Source organism: Sarcophilus harrisii, chromosome 5 (assembly GCF_902635505.1).
Source record: "Sarcophilus harrisii chromosome 5, mSarHar1.11, whole genome shotgun sequence".
Lineage (NCBI taxonomy): Eukaryota > Metazoa > Chordata > Mammalia > Dasyuromorphia > Dasyuridae > Sarcophilus > Sarcophilus harrisii.
In genome coordinates, this window is record NC_045430.1 from 281,066,939 (window position 1) to 281,086,401 (window position 19,463).

Below are 19,463 nucleotides of genomic sequence, written 5' to 3' on the forward strand. Positions count from 1 at the left end.
GTATAGGTTTCAGTTAGATTTACTTCATGGAAATTTTCTTTTAAATGCATGAGAAAATCTACCATTGGATTTTTCAACATAGTGTGATAAAGACTACAAAAGCAGAGAATCTCCTTGTCATACATAATTATTTCTCTCTTTAAAACAAATCAGGAGAAGACAAAATTATCTGTGAATCTTTAGTAGCTAAAATTTCTGGGAATAATTTTGTGTGAAAAATAAAATGTCCTCTCAAAGGTGTCCATCAAGAGTGCTGAATCTCCAGTTGGGTGATAAGAATGTCAAAAGTTGTCAAAGAGACCAATGAGTTGATTGATTCTATGTCACGCTCATCCTATTTGCTTATGCTCTTAAATAAGTGCTTTTTATGATGACTTTTTTTTTAGTTTGCCCCTCCTTTTTTCATTCTCAGTTATCTGTTCTAGCTTCTACCTTAATTTTCTTATATTCACCTATTTTAAACATCGGAGTTATTCTATGATAATTTAGACAATTGTAGCTTTTATTCTTCATTGGGATATGTTATAATCATCAATATTTTATTTCCTTCTGGGCTGACTTCTTTGGTAGAAGTTTGGCCATGAACTCTCTCCTATTCCTACTCTAAATCGATTGGACTATGGTCTCCTCAATTCTAGGGTCTGTGTCAGCCATTTTCTGGATTTTCCCTTCATTCACTCCTGTGTCAACATAGGGGAATCTATATCCGTTTTTAAGAACTCCAACTCATATTAGAACATTATCATTCATGACTGAGATGATGGACAGAAACATCCATTGATGCTGGTGACACCTTCATGGGCGGATGGAGAAGGACAGAGATCCAAAGTAGTTTTGACAAGTCAGGGAAGTAGGAGGATGTAAATATGTTTGAGAATAATAGGGACAAGTGAAGGGTAATTCAGTTGGGCAGGAAAATAATTTCCAGAAACCCAAGATAGGGGAGGAATGTCTTTGAGTGAATATGGAAGAAACATTTTAACTGTTGTAGTCCATCACAATTTAAATAGGAATCAGAAATACAGTCCAGCCATTGAAATAGCAAGAGTGTCTCAAAATACTGAATGAAGGACCTACATGCTGTCAGTGGGGAGGGTCAGTCTATCATCTAAAGCTTGTGCCCTCCTTGAGGGCCACAAATAAAGCAGGATTGAATGAAATGGGAAAAGAAGTTGAGGTGAGCCATAAAAATGACTGAACAGATGCAAAGTGAGAACCACAAGGCTGGTGTAAAGAGGAAGGCAGACAAAGGATTTACAGTTGTACTATCTTTAAAAGCTGGCAGAAATAATTATGTATGACAGGAGATTCTCCACTTTGGAGAGAAAAGGAGACCATGGGCCTAAACTCTTATAGTGATGGTAACTTCCATTTTTTTTGACTCTCACAAATTTGCAAAGTGCTTCATCAGTATTTTCTCATTTAATTCCCTCAACTCTGCTGAGGAGGTGCTCTTGTGATTCTTATTTTGCTGATGAGGAAACAGAGGCTCAAATTAACTTTTCCTGGGCCAAATAGCTAGTGAATAGCTAAAGCAGGAAGTATACTCAGCTCTTCCTCACTGTGATGAGTTCTCTAGTTCTGCAGTATACTGCTTCTCTACTACAAAGTGGGTTTTAAAAGAATTTCCTAAGTATAAGAATTATGAGTTGCTGGGACATGTACAAGGTTGGTAACAGATCATACTTCTCTAGGAATTGTATAAAAATATATTGCTGTTTTTCTTCAGTGCTTAAGACTCAAAGTGCCCGGAATCTAGAAAGTCAGTCTAATAGCAGCTCCATCTTCTTGCCAGAAGAGATATCGTCTTGCTGGCAACCAAGATGCTGGTGTGCTCCCTGTGTTTAATGGGCTTCATAAATGGGCTCAAAGGTAACTCCTAACCGTAAGGCAGAATCGAGTCTTCTGAGCTAGGCCTCTGATGAGCCTGGTTTCTTACTGTGTAATTCTCATTTTATGTCATCATGTAATTCTAACCCATATTCTGTCATTCTGTGGAAATTCGCAGGATAAGAAATTGGCTCTGGTCCTGACTCCTAACTGAGCTTGGATATCTCTTGCTCTGTAAGTAGCCTGGGTGTTTGGTTAGGGAGAGTTTCCCAGCTGGGTTTGGAAACAGGAACCATGCCACATGGTTTTTACAATGATCCCACACATTTCAAGCTCTTTTCCAAAATGGCCCCAGAGAACTCTGACCTTTCACTGGCTGGAGCTACTCGGCATTGATTACTTTTCTTCTCTAGGGATCATGTAGGGGGGCCTGAGGTTGGGATTGAGTTTTCTCCATGGAGCCAAGCTTTCCAAAGACAAAAAAGTTAAAGGAAAAATTAGTGAATGATTTTAAAAATATTTCTCAAGAATGTCATTTGGGGCAGGTAGAGAAAGGAAGGAAAAGCTCAGTACAGGGAATAATTGCAATTTTCCTATATAACTATTGGTTTGCAGAATAAGTATTAACTTTATAGTTGGAAGGAGGCAGATTTAAACCTCTTATCCTTGTAACATTAGCCTTGAGACTATGGACAATTCACTCAAGTACTCAGACTCAGTTTGCTCATCTTTAACATGGAGATGAAACACAACTCATAGGGATATTGCATGGCTCAAATGAGATCACACAAACATGTAAGAGCAGATTAGTATTATGTTTATATATATATATATATATATATATATATATACATATACAGGTAAATAACATCTTGTAAACATTAATGTCATATATATGTTTTTAGCATTATTATTATTAGTTATTTCTTTAAATTGATTGAAGAATAGGGGAAATTATGGAACTAAAAGGAACATATGGAAAAAATCATTTGTTAAGTGATTACTATGTGAAAACCATTGTATCAAGTGCTTGGGGCATAAATGGAAACAATGAGACAATCCCTGCTCTCAAGGAGCTCACAACAAATTGGGAGAGATAATACATACATACATACATTATATATATACATGATTATTGATTAGCACATGAACCAAATCAATCTATCAGTAAGCATTTCTTCAGGGTTTACTTGGTGATAGTCTCTAACAGTGAAAAGGGATGCAGAAGGAAATAAACTTTTCTATAGTATTTATTATCTACCCAGTACTACGCAAAGCGTTTGACAGATATCTCATCGGACCTTCAAAACCCTATAAGGTAAATGCTGTTATTCTTTTCATTTTTACAGTTGAGGCAACTGAAATAAACTGAAATGAAGTGGTTTGACTTGGGTCACAGATTCGGTAGGTGTCTGAGGCTCAATTTCAACTTATGACTCCCTTGACATCATCTGTAAAATGGGTATTATCACAATTCCAGTAACTACCTCATAGGGTGTTTGTGAGGACAAAATGAGATAATGTCTGAAGAGGAGTTTAGAAATGTCAGCTATTCTAAGTATTATCACCTGGGAAAATTTACTGGAAACTCTCTGTAATATCTAAATCCCTTAAGCTACTGATCAAGAATAAGTCACTGGAGCATCACTATGCTTTCTTTCTTCTTGGCAATGATGCTCATTTTACAAGCGATCCTCGGATGACCTTTGTGCCGGTTTAAAGAGCTTTGGAAATGCCAGAATAGTCAGGAATGGATAGACTGAGGTCCACATAGTTTGAGGGAACAATCTCAGCAAGGAGGTTACAGGCCCATTGGAGTGTTTGAGCTGAATATGTCATTCAAGCCATTTGATATTTCCTGAACCTCGACTGTTTGCCAAGCATAGATCAATTCCATGCACCAAGCACAACAACAAGGAGAATGAGTCAGAGGCTTCCCACCAGAGCTAACATTCTACAACATTGATTTCATGTACAATAAGGCTTTGATTGACAATGGAGAAGAGAATTTAACTCAAAAAGATAGTATTTTGTTCATATAGTTCTTGGAGGTCCTTTTCACATGGCTGGGTTGTATCTGAAGTTCCCTCTGCTCTGGTTCTGATAAATAAGATTGTTCTTTGTCCCTTGGAGAGGAATATGTGATTTTTAAAAATAAGATTCTCTTATTTTATTTGTTCACATGAAAAACAATCAGAAAATAGAGAAAACGATCATACTTACTGGACAAACATTGCAGGTTTCCTTTGGCTTTCTAAAAGCTGGTATGCACACTTTTGGAATTTGTAGGATTGGTCTGCAAAACATGTAAGAAAACATCCTCTTGTCTGATTTTCACATTTCCAGCTTTCAGCTTGCCAGAAACATCTAAGAACAGTCTCTCTCTCTCTCTCTCTCTCTCTCTCTCTCTCTCTCTCTCTCTCTCTCTCTCTCTCTCTCTCTCTCTCTCTCTCTCTCTCTCTCTCTCTCTCTCTCTCTCTCTTCTCTCCCTCTCTCCTCTCTGTCTCTCTCTCTCTCTCTCTCTCTCTCTCTCTCTCTCTCTCTGCCTCTGTCTGTCTATCTCCTTCCCCCTCTCCCCCAGTATTTCATTACTTCAGCATTTCTATTTCCAGTTTTGGCTGGAAAACAATGGTAGGTTTAAAGCAAACGAAAAAATTCTGGCTGGGTACCAGGATGGTGGAGTTAGGCAGTAAATCACCTTAACTCTCCCATATTCACCTCCAAACACCATAAAATAGCACCCCCAAAGAAAGGCTGGAATAGCAGAACCACTAAAAAGATGAGGTGAAAAAGCCTTTCAGCCTGAGAAACTTGGAAGATTGTCAAAAAAGCTCTGTCTCATCAGGATAAAAGGGGAGCTTAGTCCAGGATGGTAAGTGTCCCAGAAAGCCATCAACAAGCCCTACTTTAGCAAACCATTGTGGGATATTGAGCCCCAGCGTGTGGGAGCAGGAAAATGCCGATTCTAGGACCTCCCAGCCATCCAGCACATGCCTCAGCATGGGTAGGGGAAGAGGCAGACTCCAACTCCAAGAGCCATCAGGTGCTTCAGCATGGCCTGGACAAACAGGTACATATCAACCCTATGGGTGCCTAAGGATACAGGCACTACCCTTTGGGGACCACATACTTCAGCATTGCCCTGGGCCAACAGCAGCTGCAAGCATCCAGACACCTAGGTGCTTCAGCATAGCCCAAGGCACATGCAGAAGTACCCCACCAGCCTTAGCATGTGTCAGACACCAGCACTAGGATCCCAGCTCAAAACCAGGTGAGCTGTCAGATCCCTGCAATCTTCAATAGCTCCAGCTACCCCCCACCCTATCCTCTCAGTGCAGCACCAGCTAAATAGTGAGGACTTACAGCCCCTGGTATAAGAAACCTGAGATAGTGATCCTTCCATCCCAGGAGCAGGGTTCAAATTTTAAAATGTCAAAAAAAGAGCAAATAATAACAACAATATAATCTGATCATAGAGGATTTCAGGGTGATAAAGATCAAGACACAAACTCAGAAGTCAATGTCAAAACACCTATGGGCAAAACGTCAAAGAAAAATGAGACACGGATGCAAGTACAGACAGAACTCATAGAGGAACTTTAAAAAAAAAGCTTAAAAATCACATAGAAGAGATATAAGAGAAAATAGGAAAAAATAAAGTAATTCAAGAGAATTATGAAAAAAGAGTTAACACCTAGAAAAAGAAAACAACAGCTTTAAAAGTATAATTGACCAAATGGAAAAGGAAATATAAGGGCTAACTGAGGAACATAACTATTTAAAAGTTAGATTTGGGCAAGTGAAAGCTAGTCTCTGTGAGATGTTAAGAATCAATGACACAAATTCAAAAGAATAAAAAATAGGAGAATATAAAAAAAATCTCATTGGAAAAACAAATGACCTAGAAAATTGATTCATTAGACACAATGTCAGAATGATTGGACTACTTGGAAGCCATAATCAACAGGAAGACTTAGCATCTTTCAGGAAATTATCAAGGAAAACTGCTCTGATATCCTAGAGCCAGAGGGCAAAATAGGGATTGAAAGAATATATCAATCACCTCAAGAAAGAGATCCAAAAATTAAAATTTCAAGGAATATTATAAACAAATTAAAAAAAACTATCATGTCAAAGATAACATACTGTAAGTGAAAAGAGACAAATGAAATATTGTAGAACCACAATAAGGATTGGACAAGTCTTAGCTTTTTAAAGTACTGCAGAACATGGAACATGACACTCCATAAGGCAAAGATGCTAAGACTAAAATCAAGAATCATGTACCTGGTTTTGAGGGGAAAGGGGTCATTCATTGAAATTGAAGGATTTCAAACTTTCATAAGAAAAAACCTAGAATTGAAAAAAAAAAGATCTTCAATATCAAGACCCAAGAGAAGCCTAAAAAGGTAAAACAACACCAACACCAACACCAACACCAACACCAACACCAACACCAAACCTAAGGGACTCAAAGGAGCTGAACTGTGTGATCATAAGTGATGAATGATTCATTTCTCAATAACACTGTGATTCAAGATAAGTACAAAGAAATCACAAAGGAAAATTCTATCCACATTCAGATAACGCACTGAAGAATTTGAGGTGCAGATTGAAGCATATTTTTAAAGTTACTCCATTCTTTTTCCTGTTTTTTTTCCTTTGCTCTATTTTTTCTATTGATTTCTTGCTTTTTTCATAACTATAACTGTAATATGGAAATATGTTTTACATGATAGTATATATATATACCTATATCAAACTGCCTACTGTTTTTTAAAAGAGGGGAGGAAAGAAGGGAGAGAGAGTAGGAAAAAAAATTGGAACTCAAAATGTTGTAAAAATGAGGACTAAAAATTGTCTTGACATGTAATTGGGGAAAAATTAAATACTATTAAAAATAAACAAAAATGTTCATGGAAAATGGGTTTTTCATCCAACTTTTTAGATCCCACCAAGCATGAGACTTAAAATTTTTGCATAATTTTTACTTTATCCAAAGCTGTTTCCTCCTATACATTTTTATTACATTCTATTCAAGGCATCGTGGCATTGACACCATTGAAATGAACAGATGGATCTGATAATGAAAGAGACATGGAAAAATAAATCCCTTTAATTTTGCATTCCTCCCTTCCTCCCCTTCCCCCCCACCTAATGGTTGGATCATGCTTTGGTCCAGATTTTCCTTTATATTTATCCTGGCCAACTGAAATTCTCAGTATAAAAGACAGCACACAATGATGATCCAGGAAAGACTTTTTAAGCATTGTATTATAAAAATATTAAAATATCGAAGAATCTTAAACTACAAAACATTTCCAAAGTTGTTTTTTCTAATATTGTGTCAAGAGACAAGGGCTTGATGATGTCATAGTCAGACATTTGTTTAAGCCTCTCTCATGTCTTTTCTATCTTTTTTTTCCCCCAGCTGATATTCTTCAATAAATGAGTATGTAATTTTTTGTAAATAGAGGACTTATTTAAGATCAATTGTAGGATTTAGGAATTTCACAATGTTGAAGTCTGGGCACTAATTTAAGTGAGAGGTGCAGCAACAACCACATAGATAATAATCCAAAACATATCTGTCATCTTGATACCTCACAACAATTTCTGTGGGAGTTTAGGAGAGAGGGGTGGAGACTGGTTAATGAAACAAGATACTCATTTCATAGAATTAATACTTCTACTTTCTAAAAAAAAGTTTTCAGATTTTAATTTTCAATGTGTCCTCATCCCAAAGTGCGGCTGTCTTTGGCTATCCTTACCTGAAGATTATTGTGAAGGAGCCCAACCCAGTGATAGACATCCATTAATCAAAGAGCCAAACTCATTCCTCAACAACATTTCTCAAGCCTTAATGGTTCTCCAAAGTGGATGATCTGGGACTCAATATTGTGTTAGGTAACACTGACTGAGACAATGTACATGGGGTACCGAGCAACTGGCTTATTGTTTAATTCAGTAAAAAATCCATCATTATAAACAAATGAACAGACCAATCAATTAAATAGACCTGATAGCTTTCTATAGGCCAGGAGCCTTTGTGATGACCTAGAGACTATTAGAAATTTGTACACAAAGTTTTGATTGAAAATGCACTTCCAAGCTTAGCCTTCATTGCTCCTAATGTGTTAAAAATAGTGTTTGAGACTTTTTTTCATTCTTAGAAAAAACATGATTACCTTTTTTTCCTTTTTCTGAATATGGAACACAGAAGAAAAAGTTTCTAGATTTTTTTTTTGCACACACACATATATAGATTATATATATATATATGTATATGTATACAAAATATAAAAATAATCCAGTTACTTTTAAAACATATTTTACATTTGTTTTTAAAATTGTGAGTTCCAGATTCTCCCCTTCTTCCTTTCCTACTCCCTGTATTGAGAAAGGACATGATTAGTCATGTAAAACATTTCCATAAAAGTCATATTGTGTAAGAAAACATAGATACACCCCCCCCCCCAAAAAAAAAAAACTTAAGAAAAGTAAAAAAAAAGTATGCTTTAATCTGTATTCAGACAATCTGTATTCTTTGGGTATGGATAACATTTTTCATCATCAAGGCCTTCAGAGTAGTCTTGGATCATTTTATCGTTGAGATTTGCAAAGTCATTCACAGCTGATCATCCCACCATTTTGCTATTATTTTGCACACAGTTCATTTCATTTTGGATGAGCTCATGGAGGATTTTCCATGTTTCTCTGAGAACATCCTGCTTCTCATATCCTATAGAACAGTAGTATCCCATCCTAATCACATACCACAATTTATTCAGACATTCCCCAATTTGATAGGCATTCCCCTCAATTCAGTTGCTATAAATGTTTTTGTACACATAGATCCTTTTACCTTTTTAAAAATCTCTTTTGGGATTCATACATAATAGTGGTATTGTTAAGCTCATAGCTTTAGAGTTAGAAGAAATATCGAATGTTATCTTGAGTAATTCTTCTATTTTAGAGCTGAGGAAACCGAGGCCTAAAGTGGCGAACTTGGACAAATTCTACCCAGGGAGAAAGTATAGTACTTTTTGGTGTGTCTGAGTGAGATATTAAAAGTAAACACATTTTTATCTAAAAATCATTTCCCTATGTTGACTTCTAGATATCATTTGTTTTATTTTCAGGTAATAAATTCTTTCTCATAAACTTTATTATAAAAAGATATTTTCCTAATATGTTACATAGATTAGTCAATGTAGATTTTTTATTTATTGGGAAATTAAATAAAAGTTGATTCCATAAATCATGTTGGGAATAATTTCTACTAAAGCAAACATGATCATCCATCTCATTCTCTCCAGATATCAATTTTAGTGGATTTTGGTAACAAGAATCTGTAAATACTTGTTCTGCTCACCTTATGAAAGAGGACTCTAGCAACTAAAATCTTCCTTTGTTCTTCAGCCAAATCTGGGCTTTGAGGCCCAGAATGGGATAGTGGGGCAAGGAGTGGCAAAGTGCAAATCCTGTGGAATGCCCAAAGATTTTCTCTCTGACTCCTCCCTCAGACCATGACATCTGGAGTCAATCTGGAGGTATGCTAAAATGGGCATCATACTTTGGAACCATGGGCTTACCCTCTGCATCCGGGCTCAGTCCATGGACACATGTGCATGAATGGTAGCATTTGATGCTATGGAGAAATAAGAATGATGATTATTTTGTAGGTACATACAGATCTAAACTTTATGATGAGGGTGGAATAGAGAACAACATGGCAGTTTCCACACTGGAAAACCAAATCCACCCTCAACTGCAAGCTCTTTCTCTGGCTGCTTCTTTTGTTCTTACTAGTTTCTGCAAATTGAATGTTTTTGCATGCTTTAGAGTATGCTTTTTCTTCTAAGAAAGATGCATGTGCAGCTGAGAAAACATGGAAAAGGGAGCTTGCTGGGAAGGAAGTGTACCTTGAAAAAAGTGCCCTTGTAGACAAGTATCTTTGATTGCATTAATGACCATCCTAGAGATGGGGGTGGTGGTGGAGACTAAGGAGGAAGGAAATGATAAGTATTAATCTAAACGCATGTGTATACACACACACACACACACACACACACACATCCCAATCTATTTCAAAAGTAAGTGATTGTGTCAAAAAAAAAAAAAAAAGAAAACTATAACTAAAACAATCCACAGGTACTTTAGACAGGACCTTGCATTTCTCATTTAGTATACATGGAGATACTGTGAATCAGTCAATAACATCCAAATACAAATTGCTAAACAAGATGCTGGGCTTGTTCACTTTCCAAAATACATCTCCACAGAATCTCAACCTCATAACAACCTTGGGAAATAGGTCTATTGGAGATGGGAAAGGTGAGTTGGAGGTTGTACTGTGGTGGTGAGGAAGTTTGGCACTTCCCATGAGAAAACTACTTTAATGCAGTTCAGCACCTGCTCTACAACTTATGGTCTGAGGTGTTCACAGGGCAGTGGATGGGTTAGACCAGTCCACAATCACAGGAACAGAGAGGTCAGAGGTGAGATCTGAAGCCAGTTCTGTATGATTTCAAGGATAGCTTGAAAACAATAGCAAAAAAACATACAGAGGAAGTAAATCACTCAGCCCTTCAGAAACTCAAGTAATACTAGGGAATTTAGATGAAATGCAAATACCAAATTGTAGCATTACCAACATATCAAATGAGGTAGAAATTTCCATTTGCAATTTATTAATTAAAAATCAGGAAATGTATTCAATACACACATAAAATTTACTCTATAGAATTATCAGTTTCTTTTATTTGATCACAGGCCAGTAGTTTTCTCTCTCTCTCTCTCTTTCTCTCTCTCTCTCTCCTTCCCATTCTCCCTCCCTTCCTTCCTCTCTCTCTCTCTCTCTTTCTCTCTCTCTCTCTCTCTCTCTGTGTCTCTCTGTCTCTATGTCGCTCTGTCTCTCTCTCTGTTTCTCCCCCCCTCTCCCTCTCTCTTTACTTCTCTGTGTATCAGGACCTGTTTTCTTTAGGCTGAACTTACTTCCAAGGTTGTGGATACCAGATAAGAACTAGACCTGTGACTTCCTTATTATAGGGAAGTACTGGTCAAGGAAAGTCCTTCTATCAATGCAATTAAACACCTTTTCAGCAATGTATCATCTTCGACCATCGCCTTGCCTACAACAGTAAAATGCTAAGTGATTTCCCCAGAGTCACCCACCCAGGATATAGTCTAGATTGAGTTTGAATTCATATTATCCCATTCTTGCAGCTAAGTCTCAGTTCCCTAGGTTATATATACCACCTTTTTTTCAAGGGATGAAATGATGTATGTACATAAAGTTCTTTATAAAAAAGCTAATAATTAGTATACTTTTCAGGCTTGTGGTGAGAAAAACACTTTGTAAACCCTAAAGGTTGGGAGCAAGAGGATTTATTCTTATTATGACTTTTTCATAAATATCCCTACTTGAAAAGAACTAGTGGCATCAGGGTCCAGGGCGGGTACTCAAGTGGGCAGTGGCAGAGACTGATGGCCTCTGCCATACTAACCACTTGCCCAATCGGGAGATAGCCTTAGAAAACAAAGGCAATAAGACCCAATTTTCACAGATGTTCATATACAGAGTTGGGGGTGAGGCAGGAAAAGTTTCCTTCCAAGATCTCTGTCTTGAATTTCTCACAGTTTTTGCAGACAGTTTGGCCACTTTCCAACATCCATCGCTGCCTGTCTGGTATGAAAAAATGCCATCTGGGGCGTATGGAAGTCCTTTCTTTAAAAGTGGCCACTAATCATGTATCGGGCAGGTGCTGCTGAAGTGAATTCAGGTGTGAGGCTCAGCTCGGTCTTCAAATGGGAGAATATAATCCAGTCTTGCCGAGGAAGAAGGGCAATTGGTGAAGAAGAGTGATCGGGCTGACGTTTCCTGGTTGTCTCCATGGCCAAAGTGCTTAATAAAGCTGAACCAAATCTGACCACCCGCGGAAAGAGGGCTTAACTTTTTATAGTGGATGTGAGACTGAGCTCATGCATAGGGTTCCTGAAATAAATTCCATCCTGATGAATTCGTTTTGGACTCTTGGCATTGAGGGTGAGAGGAGAAAGCTGTTCTATTCATCCTACAATATGTCAGTAACAAAGCTCCCTGGGCACCAGGAACACTGGATTTGCCTTCCCTCACCATGCAGAGGAATTCATTTCAGAACCTGCATGAAGAGCAGCAGAGAACAGCAAGGTTCCTCTGAACTGTTTGAAGAGTTTTGGGGAACCAGAAAACTTGGGTTGTCATTGCCTACGGCATTAGGAACTGTCTGTGAAAAATGATCCATAGATTTCACAGATTGCCAAAGGGATCTAGGTCAGGTTTTAACCCTGAATGGAAAACAGTATCTTAGTATCTTAGGGCATTGGTGATTTTGGTCCCTCTTTGTACACTTAATATGTTCTACCTTATGGTATATCTTTTTATAGGTATGTCTTACCTTCTCTGCTATCCCAGAGGTTCCTGGAAGGCAGGGGCTACTGTAATTAACCCATAACTCAGCTCCCTCCACTCTGTCTAGCACCTTGCTTTTCTGCAGATAAACATCTCTTTACATCCTTGTTGGATAAATTAATGTGAAATGCATGTGAAATGCATGTTAAAATGTTGTATAATTTTGACATTTCCTTCTCTAACCATCCCCACCTTCTAGGATAATAAGTAAGGGAGGAATTGGTGTAGCAAAACATAGCAGTGATCCTCCCTTCCAATCTGGAGAGTGGTCTTGTGCTGACCTTGGCACCTTGAAGAGAGCCGTGATCCAGGAACAGAACTAAATGTCCCAGACCAGGTAGGCCCTCGAACAGGACATAGCTCCTAAAGCATGAACCTGTTTGGCTATGCAATCAGAAACATCGCTGCCATTCAGCCATGAGAGCCTGATGGGAGAGATGGGAGAGATCTTCATGATTCTATTATCCAGCTTGTCTTCTATGGATGGAAATGAGCCTCCCTCAGAGGGAAAAATCAGTTTTTTTTCAAACCTCAAAGAAAATGGGATGATTTTCTAGTTGGTGGTAGAGTAAAGGGATGTTGTTATCAGAAGCAGGTGGGCAACACTGAGAAATGACAGGCAAAGGCCTGAAAAAGAGGGAAGAAACAACCGAATGCCCCAAACCCATATCAGGATGGAAACTAGACTGAGTTCTTGCCTCTTAGTAAGAGGGAATAAACAGTACTGTGTGCCTTAGTGAATTGTGCAATATGGAGGACCATGGCACCTTGATAACCTTCCCAGCATTCTCCCAGGTGTGTTCTGCGGCTGCCCCAATTAAGGAACATGCACTGCACTCTAAAGAATCAAAACTTCAAGTGAGCCTCTCTCTCTCTCTCTCTCTCTCTCTCTCTCTCTCTCTCTCTCTCTCTCTCTCTCTCTGTCTCTCTGTCTCTCTCTCTTTCTCTTTCTCTCTCTGTCTCTGTCTCTGTTTTTGTCTTTCCATCTCTGGCTGTCTTTCTGTCTCTGTTGCTGTCTCTGTCTCTATATATCTAACTGTCTATGCCTCTGTTTCTTTCTTACTCTGTCTCTCTCCTATGCAAACATATATAATAAATGTTATATAATATACACATGCTATATACAGGCACGTATCTCTATATATGTACATTCACACACATGCTTACATGCATGTTTTCTTGCTTAAAAGGTTAAAGAGAAATTCATTCATGTGGAAACTAAGTGAATTTGGATAAATTAGCATAAATGGGGGACAGAGAAATCAGAAGGCTTTTGATGAACCCTATGCATGAACCAATGAAGAAACTAATTGGAATCAGGAAGTTTCCTTTCTGAACTATTGACTAGGAGAGGCCTTCTCAGAGCAGGTGATCAGAGCTTTGCTTGGGGTGCCAAATTTAGAGGGTGCAGACAGAACCTGTAGCATTGGGCAGTGTTGAAATTTACCACGTAGCTTAGAACCTATTTAACAAGCATAATTGGTTAAAATAGAAATTGGCCAGCTAGGATATTGGGCGGAGAGCTTTTCTCCAAACAATTGCTTGCCCCCACAACAACCAAGGGCATGTTTTCAGCTTTGCCCCAACGTAACAACTTCTCATGTCATCTCAGTCTCTAGGAAGAAAACACCACATGAGACAGTCATATAAATGCAACCCCACGAGTGGAGAATAATTTGATTATCCATAATGAATGAAAGGTTTCTCTTGGGTTTGGCTAATCCTTACTAATACTCAAGGCTGTTGGACAAGTGGGAGATGGCTGCGGCACGCCATGTTGGCCCCACATGGTAATTGTTAATGGTGATGACTAATCCTCAGAATCACCCCACTGGGCTCATATTCACAGATGGACTTTGATGAAGTTATTTCAGACTCAGGTTTAAATGCATTTTTTGGAAATTAAATTGAGACATGGTGTGCAATCCAGCTCAGCAGTGAATGAATGTGTTAATCAATTGGAATTTTGGCAGAAAGGACCAACCGACAAAAATAGCCAGAGTCAGAACTAGGCTAGCTGGGCTTGCCCATTGAAGAGAAGCTCTGTGGGGCTCAGCTCGGAATAAGTCATCCGGTGGTCGGCAACAATTGTTAAGGTTTCAGTTTGGTATTTTCTCCAAGACACCAGATGCCTGATGTGCTCTCTGCGCTTCCATACTCAGCCTTGGACTCCTTAAACTCCCCTGAGACTGGAGTGGGTTAATTAACATTCTGCTTTGAGCCATTTTTTTAATCTTCAAGTAGTATTATGTAAAAGATCTGCCATTTGTGAATATTGGAGTCCATTCCTCCCTAGGGCTAGCCTGGTTTGATTCATTCACTAATTCATTTACTCATTGGGGAGTGATTTGAGCAGGTTGGGGGATTCTCTGATGTCACAACCCCCTCCACTGGCTCAATTCAGCAGCTATTTGACAACTCTCTAGTCCTCTGAATAGATGAGAAGTGATTAGACTTGCCATGTTCATAGTATTACAGCATCATTATAGTACAATGGAGAGCAGGTGCGTCTTCCTGGAATGGCGTGTCTTCTCCTAGAGAGGACAAGGATTTGTTTCCTGAATTGTGATGATTTCTCAGCAAAGTGTCTTGGGGAAATTGGAGCATTTATAGACATTTTATAAATGATTCCAGTTGTTTAAATATGTTGTAAAAGGGAAACTTTTGGATTGTCTTTAGGGGCATCAGTCGCCTTTTCTTTTACTTTAGTTGCTTTTGAAGGAACTAAATCCTCTTTCACTTATGACATCTGAGGAAGGAAGTTGAGTCTGCAAATTAGGGGGATTCAAAAGTTTTGGAGAGAGAGCCAGAAGAATTTAGGAGTCAGAATTCAAAGCAGCATGGTATGGATCCTCTAAGGAGCAAAGAGCAAAAGATGTGATCTTCACAACCTCAGACCAGCTGTGACTGAGACAAAAAGATGCTGCCTTTGGATATGAAATCGATAGAATTGGCATTATGAAAGAAATGAACTAATTTTGGAACCTTCTCCCCTAGAGATCAAGGTGGTGTTGGGTAGAGTAAAAATGTCCCCAAAAAAGTGTTGAGAGGGAAAACATTGATAGAATTGTACTTGCTATGTCTTTTAAACATTTTCAGTGTAAAAACTAGTCAATGTTAAATGGCTAAGTGGAATAGGGCATTCTAAACAGGGGTGAGCACATCTGGCAGTGGATCATGCAGACGCTCTGACAGAGGTAATTGGAGCACACTTGGTTCTGGATGAGGGAAAATGTGATGTGTTATAGCGGGAGCATAAATTCAAACCTGGGAGAGACCTTGGGGGTCATTTAATCTAATGTCATGGTTCTGCAGGACAGTCATATAGCTGTTCTGTATAAGAGGAAGTCCAAGGTTGGCCCTATCTCCACTTATCTCAGCTCTTAGCTGACCTTGACCAATTTATTGAACACAAAAGGAGGGAGTTTAATGGGCCCAGGTCTGGTAAATTTGGAATTCTGAGCCTTAGTAAGGACCTGAAGAGCATCCAATGGTGTAGAAGACAATTCTACATGTCTTGGACTCTATCTTCTCTTCAGCCATGATGAAAAAAAAATGATTGCCAGAAGAGAAGGGTCATGTAGTTCAGTGGTGGTAGTTCACAATAACCTTTAGATTCTCTCCCAATTATCTAGAATAATGATGTCAGGATTAAACAGAATTAAGGGTTCATATCTTACCAAAAAATTAAAATATTCTCCCAGACAGCTTAGGATTTGGAGTAAAAGCTTGGTGGCAGAATAAATAAAGTGGCCTTGAGTCAGGAAGATTTATTTTCCTGAGTTCAAATCTTATCCCAGACATGTGACCCTAGGAAACTCACTTACCCTTCTTTTCCTCAGTTTCCTCATCTATAAAATGAACTGGAAAAGGAAACAGAAACAACTTCAATATCTGCCAAGAAAACCCCAAATGAAGTCATGAAGGGTCTGGCATGACAGAAATGAATGAAAAACAACATGTATCTTCACTACTGTGCATGTGGGTCTATTTTCTGATTATTAAAAATTAGGGAAAAATAGAATGCTGGGCTAGGTGACTGGGAAGAATATGGTTCAGCAGTCAGAGGACATAGATTAAAATATCTGCTCTTATGGTTACTAACTTTGTAGCTGTGGCTAAGTCATTTCTTTTCCAGGCCCAGTTTTCTCACTTGTAAAATGAGAGGGTTGAACCTCTCTCTTGAACATTCTAATGTCCTTTTCTAGATTTTTGAACCTTTGTTCCTTTCCTTTTATAAATCCATGAACTATAACATAATATGGAGAATTACAGATAAAAACTTGAATTTAAATGGAGGATTATTTATAGCCTGTGAACATAGATTCAAAATGATCAAATTGAACAATACAACAAACATTTATTAAGCTCCTTCCTTGCTGCCCATAAACACATCCATGTCTTCCTGTAATGAAGGGGAAAAAAAACACAATGCTGTCTTTTGCAAGGCAAATACTTCCTCCACCCAAACCACATAAGAGTGTTACACATAATAGGTACTTAATAAATGTGTATTGATGGACTGTTCACCTTTGTAGGTAAAATTTGCGAGAAAGACACCTACACTAGGTGGCTCCCTTCTCTTTCCTCAGGTCTCTTCTATCCTTGAAAAAGCTCACTTGGCTGGTCCATCAAACCAGTTCTAGTCCACTTTCTCTCCTTCCTTTGGGAGCTGGACTCCTTGAGAAGACATCTTCAAGAGATACATCCACTTTCCTTTCCTCCCTTTTCCTTCTCCACCTCTTCTAAGCTCTCTGCAGTTTATTTTCTGATCTTATCATTCAACTGAACTGCTCTCTCCCAAGATATCAATGATCTCGTATTGCCAAATCCGATGTGTTGTCATCGTCATCCTTCTCACTCTCTCTGCAGTCTTTCACAATGTCAATCAACTTTTGGATCCTCACTTCTCTCTAGGTTTCCATGGATGCATCTTTTGGGGATTGTTCCTTTTTAGAATACTCTGTTGGATCTTCTTTCACTCCAAGCCCACTAACTACGTGTGTTCCTCCAGGTCTGGTCAGAACTGCGTTGTGGATGAAAAACAAAATCCCTTTTAACTTCTCACTTGTCTTTCTAAAAACCTCATCAGTTCTCATGGGCTTGATGCTTATGGGTAGACTGATGCAAAAATCTCTAAATCCATCCCAACTTTCTTTCCTAAACAATGATTGATCCCACATCATCAATTACCTTTTGCACATCTCAAACTAGGTATCCTATAGACATCTCAATCTCAGTGTGTGCACTTTTCTCCCAAACTCCTAAATTTCTTCTGAATTTCTTTATTACTGTGAAGGGAACTGATTTCCCTAATAACTTGGTCTCCCAACCTCATCTAGTTCTGGGATCCTCTTTCAGTTTCTCTATCTATCCAGTCTGTTGCTACATCTCATTGTTTCTGCTTTTAAAACATCCCTCACATGAATGCTTTTCTCTCCACTTACATAGCACTTCAAGCTCTCAGTACCTCATACTTGGACTACTACTTTTGACTTCTTTTTTTATTATAACTTTTTATTTACAAGATATATGCATGGGTAATTTTTCAGCATTGACGATCTGCATTTGACTTCTGCTTAGTCTCCCTGCTTTAAGTCCGTTCACTTCAACCCACCTCCAACTCAAAAGTCAAACTATCGTCATTCTTTTCTCACATACAAGTCTGCCTCAGCTGCTCTGCTGTTCAAGGATTTCCAGTGGTTTCCTATTACCACCAGATCAAATAGAGTCCTATTTAGCATTTAAGTGCTTCTTAGCCTTGCTTCTATTTTTGTCTAGCCTTCATATACCTTACCCCCCACTTTACCCTGTGTTGCAGCTATAGTAACTTACTTGTAGTTCCTCAAATACAATGTTCCTTTCCCACCTTCATACTTTTGCCCTGACTTTCCCACATCTTTAGAATGCTCTGCCACCTCAACTCTGCCTCAGAGTTTCCTTCATTCTGTTCAAAACATAGGTTCAGTGACCACTTTCTACAGCAGGGTGGGGAACCTTTTTTTTTTAAACAACGGCCATTATATATTTATAACATTATTTACCAGTCATACAAAATTATAAAATTAAAGAATAAATAAAAAAGAAAAAAAAATAAATTAAAGAATAAAGCCATGAAAGTTGTCATACCTAGCTTTCTGTTCAAGTTTGCCATGGAAGGGCCAGACCAAATGATGTTGCTGGCATTATACAGCTCACCTAACCCTGTTCTATAGGAAATCTTTCCACGAGCCCCCACTCCTACCCATTTATTTTTATTATTTATCACTTTCCATCTGTTTAATATACATCTTATTTGTTCTTGGTTATTTATGTATTATTTGCCTGATTAGAATATATTCTTCTGGAGAATAGGGATTTTGTTGTTCATCCACAATGCTGCCTGGCATATTATAAATATTAGTAAATAATCATTAACAATGATTGATTATTAAATACAAGCAATGTATTAGGTGCTTGAGATGCAATGCAAATGAAATACTTCCTGGCCTCAATGAAATTCCCCTTTATTAATTATTTCATTCTTATATATTATTAATATAAATATAAAAATTATATATCATATAATTATTATATTATATTAATTATATTTATTAATAATTATATATTAATATCCATATATTATTAATAATAAAAATCATGAAAACTGATGTTGAAAGTAATGGCAACAACTAGTGGATCAGATGAGGTCTCCACGAGGTGTCCTTGACATTTGCTAAAACGATTCCAAGTAATCTCCAAGTGGCAGAAGTGAGCACACAGTCAGAGAGAAGAATAGATCGGCATAAAAACTGTTAATGAGAGCAATTTCCTCCATCTCACCCATTCCCCCTACTATCACCCAAGCAATTCCTGCCTCGCTACCCTTAGACAGCCCCATGTCTCCTAGTAGAATCCTGGAATTGTCCTCTTTGCCAGAACAGCACAACTGGAGTCTTCCTTTTCCCATTTCTGCCTCATTTAGACCAAGTTTCTTTTCTTGGGTTTTGGCTATGTTTCAATTTTCCCTTGCAGTTTGGCACTTTGGCTTTCCCCTCTTTGATTGGAAATTCCATTGATCTTTCATTCTCTTTCTGCCAGCAGTCAGCTTTTCTTGCCAAGATTCCGATTGGTTAACACCTATTTGTCTCCTGGCTCCCGCTCCCTTCTCAGAAAGCGCCCTCCCCAATCTTTCCTTTCC